Source organism: Peromyscus maniculatus, chromosome 11 (genome assembly GCF_049852395.1).
Source record: "Peromyscus maniculatus bairdii isolate BWxNUB_F1_BW_parent chromosome 11, HU_Pman_BW_mat_3.1, whole genome shotgun sequence".
Classification (NCBI taxonomy): domain Eukaryota; kingdom Metazoa; phylum Chordata; class Mammalia; order Rodentia; family Cricetidae; genus Peromyscus; species Peromyscus maniculatus.
The window spans coordinates 71,044,328-71,056,555 of NC_134862.1; the positions used below are offsets into that span (position 1 = coordinate 71,044,328).

General features: G+C 42.5%; 1 long non-coding RNA gene across 2 annotated transcripts in view; it reads left to right on the plus strand.

Moving 5' to 3' along the window:
- Positions 1-12,228, plus strand: part of LOC143267817 (uncharacterized) — a 28,834-nt gene that overhangs the window by 7,275 nt on the left and 9,331 nt on the right. For both annotated transcript variants that reach the window (XR_013043363.1, XR_013043364.1), the window contains one exon: positions 4,338-4,379. This is a non-coding gene — a long non-coding RNA (uncharacterized LOC143267817). The remainder of the gene's footprint in view (positions 1-4,337; positions 4,380-12,228) is intronic.

Here is a 12,228-nt window from a genome sequence, read left to right on the forward strand (position 1 = left end):
GTGTTAGACAGACAGAGAGACCAAAGCTCCAAGCTTGAAATAAAGGCTCTTTATTTTTACATATGAGATTCGGTCTCTGTGGTGGTCTTTTGGGGGTCCCCATGATTTGGGCCTAACTGACCTTTGGTAATCTGCTAGTCCCTAGTTAGGCTCAGTCCCCAGATCCTAGAATAAACCTGCCTTTTTTTTTTTTTTTTTAAATAGGGCAATGAAATGAAAAAATAATTTTATCTCACTTGGAGCCAGTTTTTTTGAAGTTAAATTTCCAGTTAATATGGAGCACAACTCAGAAAAATCAAATCAAGGTTAAATGAAGGCTCATTAAAAGTTAAAAAAGGATTTTTTTTTTTTTATTCCTGGAGGGCAAATTTCCTGCTGTTAGGAAGCACAAGGATATCCTTAGCTCCTGAGATACAGTCACGGATCTCAAATATCTTTATTCAATCACTCAATGATAATTTGCTGAAACACCTGCTGTATGCCAGGTGCCATGTTAGAGACAGAGGCATGCTCAAGTCTTAGGCGCTCGCTTCCAGGCAAATGGAGAATCTCAAAGTCATTGGTATTCTTTCAATGCAAGTGTGTAATGCTTTCATCTCTCTGAACATTTCCATTTCCTCCAGGCTGATAACTGGCAGGTAACTTTTTTTTTTCCTTTTTTTTTTTTGTGATATATATTTTTTATTTTACAATACCATTCAGTTCTACATATCAGCCATGGGTTCCCCTATTATCCCCCCTCCCACGCCCTCCCCTTACCCCCAGCCCACCCTCCATTCCCACCTCCTCCAGGACAAGTCCTCCCCCGAGGACTGTGATCAACTTGGTAGACTCAGTCCAGGGAGGTCCAGTCCCTTCCTCCCAGACTAAGCCAAGTGTCCCTGCATAAGTTCCAGGTTTCAAACAGCCAACTCATGCAATGAGCACAGGACTTGGTCCCACTGCCTAGGTGCCTCCCAAACTGATCAAGCCAATCAACTAACTGTCTCAGGCAGGTAACTTTTTAAAATTTTATTCTATTCAGTGTGTGTATGTCCATGAGTGTGTGAGTTGGGGGCAGGGATGTTAGTGGACACACGTGAGGTTACAGGACAGCTTGCAGGAATCCGTTCTCTCCTTCCTTCCACCATGTGGTTCCCAGGTCATCAGGATTGGAGGCAAGCGTCTTTACCATTTTGCCAGCCCAACTTGCAGGTCATCTAAAAACACCACTTCCCCTGAAATCCTCCAGTACGACCGGCTAGCTACTTTGGTTCTCAAGTGGGGCCACCTGGCTGAGGCAATCTGCCACCAGGTTATCACTTCCTCACTTCCTACTCCCCCTCCCCTTCACCTTTGACTAACAAATGACAAGGTTTTCTTTGGCTCATATTGTCACAGGTCTATTTGGGGATTATTGAACCGTGGTAACTTTCTTAAGCAGAAGGGAAGCATTTTTGCTCTTAAAGATCTCAAAAGAATCACATTACTTAAAGAACCAGGGACAGAAATATTTCTAAAAGAAATGTCAGTTTTTAGAGAGTCTCTGAAAAGTTTATTTATTACTTGTTCATAATTTGGAGCCATCTGATCTACACACCTACCAGTATGCAGAATGTATACATTCTCTTAGTATACATTAAGAGCTCAGACACAATGCCTGAGGATGACTTATTGTGGAAATAAAACTAGAGTGTAAGGCGCTCATTCAGGCTGATACCCTCTCCAATCAGGCATTTTTATAAAGACTACACTTTCAAAATAATAACTATAGGGGAGAAAGAAGGGAGTGGACACTGGCAGAGGAAACGGAGTAAGTTGTGATCAGTGTCATAGACCATTCCAGAGCCTCTCTCTCTCATCCCTGGGTGGAGGAGTACATAGAGAGCTGCAAGGATGCAAGATTTGCAGTTACTTTCACATGTATCCATTGAGTACATTCTTTTTCTGGCCGGTATTTCCTTTCTTCCTCTTCTTCTCTCTTCTTAGCACTCATCTTGTTCCCTCCTTCGTTCTACTCATCATGTAATACTGACCTCCTTTCCCGTACCCCTAAGAGCTGATAAACCAGTTCCTTGACCTGTACCACAGTCATCACTAACCCCCCAAGTGACAGGTCAACTTCAACTGGAAAGACAGGATGCGCCTTTCACAAAAATGAGGGCAGCCTTTTCAAAGGGAGATGCCAATCTCAGCTGCTCCTAAAGGAGCATCATTCAGACTTTCTGAAGATATCATTTATAGCATTTTTGCATAGGGCAGTAGCAATGGCATCTTTGTTTTACAGGACAAAGCGTTAGTCATCTCTGTCTCCTCAGTTTCCCACACAGTGCCAGGCCATGATGAACACTGTAGAACTGACTGCTCAGGCTCCCACAGTTTCATACAAAACTGTGTGTCTCCCTGCCCACCATCTCACCCGCCCCCCCCCCCCCCCCCCCCCCCCCCCCCCCCCCCCCCCGGCGCTCCGGAAGGCCATAGCTGATTGCTCGGTGGTAGGTACATTTTCATGTCCCAGCAGGTGTCTTCTGGTGCTTGAGGCTTGGTACTCAAGTGGCCCCAGACTTGGAGGCCACCCATAGTCAGATCTTCCACCATGTGGCAATAGGATACTTCCCACTTCTAACTTGAAAAACTATTGTCTTAAATCTTTAATTTCTTTCCATTTTTCAAATAATTTACAAGCTATTTCCATTCTCGCCCTCTCTCTTTACTGTTTTGATTAATAATTACATAGGTCTGCTAATGGTGACACAGTACTTTCCCTAGAGTAGAATTTTATAAAGGACATATAAGGTATGGTCATGCAGCACATTTTTATTGGGAGCCGTGTATACGGTAGGCACAAAGCAAGAGCTATTTTACGAGAGCCTTTTTGCCTGCTTCACTAGAGCATGAATTCCCCAAGAAAGCATGGTGTAAACTTTACATCAGGAAATTTAATTTTTCTGAGATTAAAATAATTAGCTACCATTCTTATGTTATTTGCTGACTCATTCTCCATTTACTCATTCAACAAATATTTTTGGGTCTGGTACCATTTGGGCTAGGTTCATAAAACTGAACAAGGTCCTTGTCTTCTATGAAGATAAAAGAAAGAAGCAAGTTAACAATTAACTGAGGACTTCAGGCAGCTTTAATGATAAGTGCTATGACTAAAACAAGTGGACTAAGGAATGGAGCATCCGAGGTGGGCGGGCTATTACAAACAAAACTGCCAAGTGGCTTCTCTGAGGAGACAGGAACAGGTACCTGAGTTACGCAAAGGGATGAGCCATACAAACCTCTAGAGAGCTCATAGTCCTTCTGGACAGCCCTTGGGAATTTCCTTGGATGGTCCCTAGGGTTCCTACATAGAAGAATCTAGAGTTTTACATTTCCCATCTAGGTCTTGTTTTACAGTACTTTTTTTGTTCCCTCTCAAAATCTGCAACATTTTGTTTTTTAGTTTTTTGAGACAAGGTTTCACTATGTCACTTTCACTGCCCTGGAACTCACTACTGGATCAGATCAGGCTGGCTTCAAAGTCATGGAGGTCCTCCTGCCTTCTTAATTCTGGTATTAAAGCACCACCACGCCTGGCGAGCATTTGTAATTTCTAGCTGCAAAGCCTAGAATTAGCCTAGGAGCTTTCAGAGGGTCTGCCTATATTCAAGGCTCAAGTCTCCAGCAGTTTATGATCATATCTGTAGATGCCAGGATGGCACTTAGTGAAAGCTACCATCTAGGAAGGGTGAGCCTAAGCTGCCAGACAAAAGAGTTCTGAACTGTCAGGGAATTAGAGATGGCTCCCTGGAGCACTAAATCAGCACCCTGGTGTTATGGTTGATTTGTTGATGTCTAAAGCCTCCATTCTTTGATCGAGAGCTTTGGAGCAGTCATAATATACACAACGTACTGTTCTCATAATTTAAACACACAAAAGGGAGATCATAGTCCAAACCTCTCCACAATGAAATCTTACGGATGACTGGTGTCTGGCTCTATTAAACATGAAAGGCTTTGGTTTTGACTGTAGCTAGAGGAAGGAGTTTATGGTTTGGGCAATGCAAACCTTTGTTTTGAGGGCTTGGTTTTGCTTCTGCTTGTCATTCTGAGACCACTTCAAATTAAATTGAAGATGTTTGGCCTAGACTAACCATAAATTTTACTCCCCACATGAATGGCAGGCTGTTTTTTTTTTGTTTGTTTGTTTGTTTGTTTACTTTTCTTTTGGTTTTGCTAGGACAGTGGTCAGACTTGGGGCCTTGTACCTACTAGGTAGGCACTCTACCAATGAGCTCCATCCTTAGCCATGAGTGACAGCTTATAATTTAAATTCTCAGATGAGTTTTTTTTTTTTTCTCTCTCTCTATTAGTGCCAAGATGGAGACATACAAGATGTTCTTTTCTGTGCTCTGGTGAGTTTTTCTCTTGCATTATGTACATATGTATCCATAAATTATGGACACAGAGTTCTGATTTCTTAGCTTTACCTAAGATCTCTTGCTAAATTTCCCATCTTGGGCATTTTTCTTCACTAGCACATAAAATAATATTGCATACTTTAATTGATGGCATGCTAGATTGGGCAATACATAGTAATGATTTGGAAAGCATGGCATTTTAGGTATGAAAAGCAAGATGGGTACAGGGAAAGAAAATGCCACAGCAAGGAGGGAAAGTCACTGAGAAGAGACAAGGAAGAAGACCATTGTAGGAAGACATGAGAATCCAATTTGACTGATATGCACACCAATTATTACTGGCTGATTTATAGTCGGAATGGGGACTAGTCCGAGGCTCTGGAGACACTGGAAGTGGGAGCCAAGACAACTGTGATGCCAGGTGGGTCAGGAAGGAGGGAAGCTGATGAGTAGGGGAAGGGAGCAGGCGAGGGGAGGGACCTAGAAGGCCTGGAGCCAAAGGGCAGGCTCTGCTTCATTCCATCTTGGTTCCTGCAACCTGTGGGCGGGACAAAGGCAGGGAGAGAAGCCCTTGCGTGGTGAGCAGACAGGTTTCAGGTTAACGCTGGAGACACGCTTAAAAATGCTATGAACGGGATTTCTAAACCATAAAAAAGTCTTTACAAAACTAACTTCGATCAGTCTCTGTGCCTTTTAACCTGAATATATACTTGATGAGTACTTTGGATCTTATAAAAGCAGCCTCCTTTTTCCAGAACCTTCCCACCCTACTGGTGCTGGCTTAGGAATTTTTTCCCCCCTAAGGCCTAGCTAGAAGCTTACGTTAATAAAACCTTGCCAGTTACATAGTCAGTGTTACTCATATCTGGGAGGGTTCTCAAAGTACCTATACACTGATATGGTGTATGTGTTGTAATGCATGATATATCTCTCTCCTTCAGCTGTCAGCTGCCTGGGAAAAACATTATGTAGAAACCATCTTTGTAGGCCTACCATGAAACATAGTTCTGGTATGTCTGAGGAACTCAAATGCTGATGGAATGAGTCAATGAATGAGTGAGAGCACAGGCTAGATGTCTCTCTTATTCCCCTGTACTGTCTTTATCACAGCATACATTTCATTGTGGCGATCTGTCAACCTACAGTTGACAGTTCAATTGGAGCACAAGCTTCTGAAGGACAGAACATGGTTGTTGCATTCATTATTGTACAACAATACCAACACACCCAGAGCAATGCCTGTTGCTTGAGAGGTTTTTTTGGTGAATGTTTGAGGTACAGCCTGGTTGGGATAACCTCTTGTTAAACTCCTCACAAAAACAAAACAAAACAAAAACAAGCTCATAGGTAGGCATGGGTGGTTCATGTTCATAATCCAAGCCCTTCGGAGACTGAGGCAGGAGGACTATCATGAGTTTGAGGTTAGCCTTGACTACACAGGAATTCCAGGCTAGCCTACGCTAAAGAATAAGACTCTGTACAAAAAAAAACCCTACACAAGTTCAAGCCAGATGGGGTCCCAGCACTGAGATGGAGAGTGGACATGGGGTCCCCTACCCCTAACCAAGAAGCTATCTGCAATTGATACTGACTGGCAGAGGAAAAAAAAAAGTCAGTTTTCTTCAACGGAGTCTCACTGAGTATATCAACCACATGTCAGGGTAGGCCCCATGCCCAGGAGTGGTTGGCTACAATAAAAAGAACTAAATGATATTTTGGTAGATTTTTTGTCTCATTTGCCTTCTTGATCTTTTGCTTATTTAAGTTTTTGTTTTTTGGATTTTTGTGTGTGTGCTTTTCTCTCTCTCTCTCTCTCTCTCTCTCTCTCTCTCTCTCTCTCTCTCTCTCTCTCTCTCTCTCTCTCATTTTCCCAGAGCTGAGGACTGAACCCAGGGCCTTGCGCTAAATCCCCAACCCCTGATTTATCTTTTTTAAGAAAGAAAGGGAAAAAAACATAAAACTGAGCGTGTAGGGAAGTGAAGAGGATTTAAGAGGGGAAAGTCATGATCAAGATATATTGTGTGAACTGGGTGGTGATGGCACACGCCTTAAATCCCACACCTTTAATCTTGGGAGGCAGAGGCTGGCGGATCTCTGAGTTTGAGGCCAGCCTAGTCTACAGAGTGAATTCCAGGACAGCCAGGGCTGTTACACAGAGAAACCTTGTCTTGAAAAACTAATATATATATAAAAAAAAAAGTAAAAAAGAAGAAAAAATTGTCACCAAACAAATTTTTCAAACATCACCTTATTGTTGAGTAGCCTACAGATGAAGAGATTAAAAGCCTTGTGCCAACCCAGTAAGGGAATTGCTAAACATAGGGAACATCATAATTTAGTTCTCTCCAAATACAATTTCAGATCCATCAGGGCAAATAATATTTAAGATGAATAATTTATATTAACTTAGAGTTATGTACCAAGAGCTATATAGTTTGGATCTGAAATTTCCCCCCAATACCTGTGTATTAAGTGAAGTCTTTTCTCTAGGCTGCTGGGACATGGTAGAACCTTTAGCGTTCCTACTTGGAGGAAGTTAGGTCACTGGGGACATGACACTGGAACCCTGGCCCTTCTGTATGTTTCCTAGCTACCATGAGGTGAGCAGTGTGGTGGTATTGTGTTCCCCAAAATATTGTGCACCCTAATAAATTTATCTGGGGTCAGAGACAGAACAGCCACTATATACGAAGGCTAGAAAATGGTGGCACTTGCCGGGCGTTGGTGGCGCACGCCTTTAATCCCAGCCCTCGGGAGGCAGAGCCAGGCGGATCTCTGTGAGTTCGAGGCCAGCCTGGGCTACCAAGTGAGCTCCAGGAAAGGCACAAAGCTACACAGAGAAACCCTGTCTTGAAAAACCAAAAAAAAAAAAAAAAAAAAAAAGAAAATGGTGGCACTCACTCCTTTAATCCTAGTATTCCAGAGACAGAAATCCATGTGTTCAAGGTTATAGCCAAGCATGGTGACTCATGCCTTTAATCCCAGAAAGCGAGTCTTTAATCCCAGAGAGTGACGATAGAAAGGAAAGATATATAAGGCGTGAACACCAGAAACTAGAGGCACTTGGATGGTTAAGCATTTGGTCTGGTTAAGCTTTCAGGCTTCTAGCAGCAGTTCAGCTGAGACCCATTCTGGATGAGGACTCAGAGGCCTCCAGTCTGAGGAAACAAGACCAGCTGAGGATCTGGCGAGGTGAGGTAGCTGTGGCTTGTTCTGGTTCTCTGATCTTCCAGTTCACCCCAATACCTGGCTCAGGTTTGATTTTATTAATAAGAACTTTTAAGATTCCTGCTACAGAGCAGTTTTCATTTCCATCCACGCTCTGCCTCACCACAGGCAGGACCACTGTGGGATCATAGAGACTTCTGAAACCAGAAGCCAAAATGAACATTTCTTCCATTGTGTCAGAGCCCAGGCATCAGTCACAGTAATGGAAAGTTAATTCAAAGGTGCTTTATAAAATAGTCATTCCATTTAACCCTCGCAATAATCTGATGAGCGAGGTGTTATATTGCAATCTTGATGTGATGGATGAAGGCATTAAGTTGAAAAGTGGCGGCATGTCGTTGGCCCAAGAGTGTACCATCTCGACTGGAACTTAGCTGGCATGAGCACAGAGCCCAAGCTTGTAGCCAGTGTGGCTCACCAGTCCTGAATAGCCTGCTCCTTTGAACGAGATCCAATACAAGTCCTCCTTAAAATTTGTTTATGGAGTTCCAGGAAATCGGCTTGCTTTCCCTATCTCTGCACCCAGGTTAGACAGTACTCTCTAGTGCCCGGTACTGTCCTGATTACAACACTTCTCACATTCATTATGACTGTCTGTTAACTCACCTTTACCATCCAATTAGACCACACACCTCTCAAGGTAGAAAATGTTTGCATTCGTTATTGTGCAATATCAACGGTGCAATGCCTTTCACATTTGTTTTCAGTGAATGCTGAATTAACTCAGATGGTGGGAAACCCTAGACTAACTCATTGTCCTTTGTGACAACTAGGTCTGCCCCAGAATACCAACTTTCCTTTATTCTCTCCAAGGGTTCCTGAATATTGCAATTGAATGACTTCTTTTATTTATTCTAGGAATTTCACAAGCTGCTTAAAAATCACTAATATGTAAAAATAATAACTTTTAGCTTTAATTCATTTTCTATACACCCTACTAGTGAAAACTAATTTGTTCAGATTTGCTTTTATCATCTTAGATGGTGAACATAAGAATAATATTTTAAATATATATGTAAAATATGTTTACATTGAATACAATAACTGTATATTCCTATAGATCATGATATAGTCACACTAAGAACTCCCAGGCTTTCTATTTTTCCGTTCCCAGATTCCCCTCCTCAGGCAGAATCCATTGTTTTGAACCCTGTCCACTGGGCTTTAACTACAGGTAAACAGATGTCCATTATTATAAATTCCTGCCCTCCATGGTTCCAAGTACCCCTTGTTGTATGTACATTCCCCTACTTGGTTCCAAAGCTTCCTAGACTGGCTGGTAAAAGACACCATAGCTGACTTTGCCATTCTTTGGCCACACTAGCCTCTATTTCCCCCTTTTCCGCCTTGTCCGTCCTAATGGCAATTATCATGCTAATACCTGGCCTCATCTCACCCCTCCTTGCCTTCCCATTCCAAAGACCTGAGAAATTCTGATGAGCCTGAGTATCTAACAAGCTGAAAGAACAAGGAGGTGTCTGTCTGCAGCAAACATGTGGTATTTCCCACCCCGGGAAAAACCAACAAGATGAGGCTTGGCTTGCTTTGGCATGTTTGGCTGGTTTTATCCCATGGAAAGAAGAGGATTCAAAAGAATGAATTATTCCTTTGGACTTAACTCCAACAGGGATGAGCTGATTGGTTAATATGACATCATAGATGTTATATTGTCCCCCCAAAATTGGTATTATTCACAACTAGAAAGACAGGGTAGGAGCTCCTGCTAAGTACTCAAAACACACTAAGTTCATATTGTAACATTGTGTGAGCCTGGGAAAGTATTTCATCTTTATAAGATTCAGTTTCCTCATTCATACTATAAGGATAAATATTATTCTGTAGAGTAGTAATATAAGGATGAAATGTGAATTCACTAACAGTGGTGGATACATTGTAAGGTATTCAATAAACAGCTAATCACTGTTTTGGCATACACGTGTGTGCGTGCATGCGTGTGTGCATAACTGTGCACACATACACATGAGTGTGGAGGCCAGAGGTTAACATCGGCTGTCTTCCTCGAGGATTCTCAGTTTTCAACACAGGATCTCTCAAGAAACTTAGGGCTCACCAACTGACTAGGCTGGCTGGCCTGTGAGTCCCAGGGATCCACCTATCTCCCCCAAACTTCTAGCCAGTGCTGGGTTACAGACACGTACTATGGGCCTGTGTGAGTGCTGGGGGTCAGAACTCAGTATTCATGATTGCATGGCAGGCGTTGTTCCACTGAGTCAGCTCCCAGGCTGAAATAATAACTTTTTTTTTTTTAAACAACCCACCATATGGATTTGATGTTAACTTAAAGGGTCAGATTTCCAAATGTTATATGAAAATATGTTTGCTCCAATGGTCAGAGGTTTCAAACAGAAGTCTTGAGTGCTTTGTTGTATCAATTCTAATAGAACCTTGCTATTGTGGCAGACACTTATTCTTTTTGTAGATAACAAGAAACAACGCTTCATCGAGGTAATTTGATCAGCTGCACAATTATGAAGTACCAAAACTGTGGTATGATCCTTGTGACTATGCCAAGCCATGATAGGAATGTTATTTCATACCCACTGGAAGCTCTAATTGGTAGTTACATATGACTTTATAGTCACATGAAGAGGGGTACTACTTAAAGAGGTCTTTAGCATTATTTGTTTGTGTGTATGTGCTCGTGCATGTGCGCATGTGCAGCCAGGGGCATGACACATTGTGTGTGTGTAGGTCAGAGGACAACTTTGGGGTGTCAGTTCTCTTTCCACTCTTGGTTCTAGGGACCAAACTTGGGCTGTCAGGCCTGGAGGGCGACAGAGCACTTTAACTCAGTGACTCCTATCTCTGTCTCAGTCACAAGCAATACAGAACAACTGTCTTGATTTCTTCAACAGATCAATATTATGGAAATAAGTTGAAGCACAGTTGTAGATTAAATGAGGCAAATACGCAACATGTCATTTTTACTTGATTTGAATTTAAAGACAATAGCGTTGTATAGGACTATCTTCCATGTCAGACATAATAGCATCTTCAGGAGTTCAGCTGGACATGCTTGCAAAAGACCATCACAGCCCAGCTTGATGACAATTGATGTTTCCTCACAGAGGGAAGGACATGGAACCGTCAGCTGAGTATCTAGCTACTCCTTCCAACCAGTTGTCTGTAAGTCTGCCCTAAGTGCACATGGGGCAGGAGGGATAGGCTGGCAATGCCTGGAGAGGGTGCTCCCTCTGTGAAACTATGGGGGAGTCATCATCAAGACTCCGTGCAGATTTTCCAATGTGGCCGCTTTAAGGGCACCCTCACTCCTGCCTGTAACCCCTTACCCACTGCTCTGGAAGGAAGCCTAATAAGCTCATTGGTTCTCCAGAGTGAATTGTGTGGACTCATACATAGGTTTATAGTTGGGACCTTATGGACAGGGAGTAGACACTGTTTACACCTCCCCAAGAAAGGGAAATTTAGCAACACTTGTTGTAATAGTCACATTGAATAATTTGAATATGGATCAAGGAGAGATAACAACACAGACTGTTTTTATAACTATTAAGTAAGACACGGGTGATATGTGTTAAAGGAATTTGTTTTGGAGTTTTGAGTTGTACTACTTAGTGTAAGATGTCAGTGTCTTTAAAATGGTAGCAAGTACTGCAGTTGGAGTAGATGCGACAAAGTGGAGACAAGAGTGGGTTCGAGTGGGAGGCTATATGGGTGCTTGTGTGTTATTTCTGCTCCTATGTGTATGTACCTGTTTTTCTATAATTAAATGCAGGTTAAGTACAAGGCCTTTGCGATCCCTGATTTAATGGGAGTGCTCTGCTGTGATGAGCCATGGGGTTTGGTTTCTGATTCTCCTTTCTTCTACAAATATACCACACAGAGAAAGAAAACCAGGTGATCAAATCTGGACTAGTGAATGACAAAGCCCAGATTCAGAAAAATGGAGGCTGCCTGGAATCCCAATAGAGTGTTTGTAATAAAGGAGAATACAAGGGTGTGGTGGTGCACACCTTTAATCCCAATACTCGGGAGGCAGAAGCTGGCAGATCTCTGTGAGTTAGAGGCCAGCCTGGTCTACGAAGCTAGTTCCAAAATAGCCAGAGCTACATAGAGAAACCCTGTATTGAAATATATATATATATTCAAGCTGGGTATGATATTGCAAGCCTTTAATCCCTGCACTTGGGCGGGAAAGGTAGGCAGAGCTCTGTGACTTCTTGGCTGGCCAGTGCTGCACAGTAAGACCCTGTCACAAAACACACACAGTTAGTTGCAGTGGAAAACTTTCATAACAATTCTCACTAGAAGGACAGATCATCTTTATTTGGTGGCAGGGCTATGACAGAGAATGAATTAGGGATTTAACCATTGAGAGAAAAAAATGCAATTTCAGCCCATGTTTCAGAAAGTAGGACATCTAAAATGAAGGTGGTTGGTTCCCAGGGCCACAGCCTGGGTTTTAGATTTCACTCTGAGCAGTGCCGTGGGCAGAGTCCAAGTGGGATGATTGGAGTCAGCTCACTAGCCGTAAAAATGTAACAACAATGAAAAAAAGCAAACAAAACCAGGCACATATGTGTCAGTGGAATGAAGAATTTTTATGGATTTACCCTGGGGAAGGATGAATGAA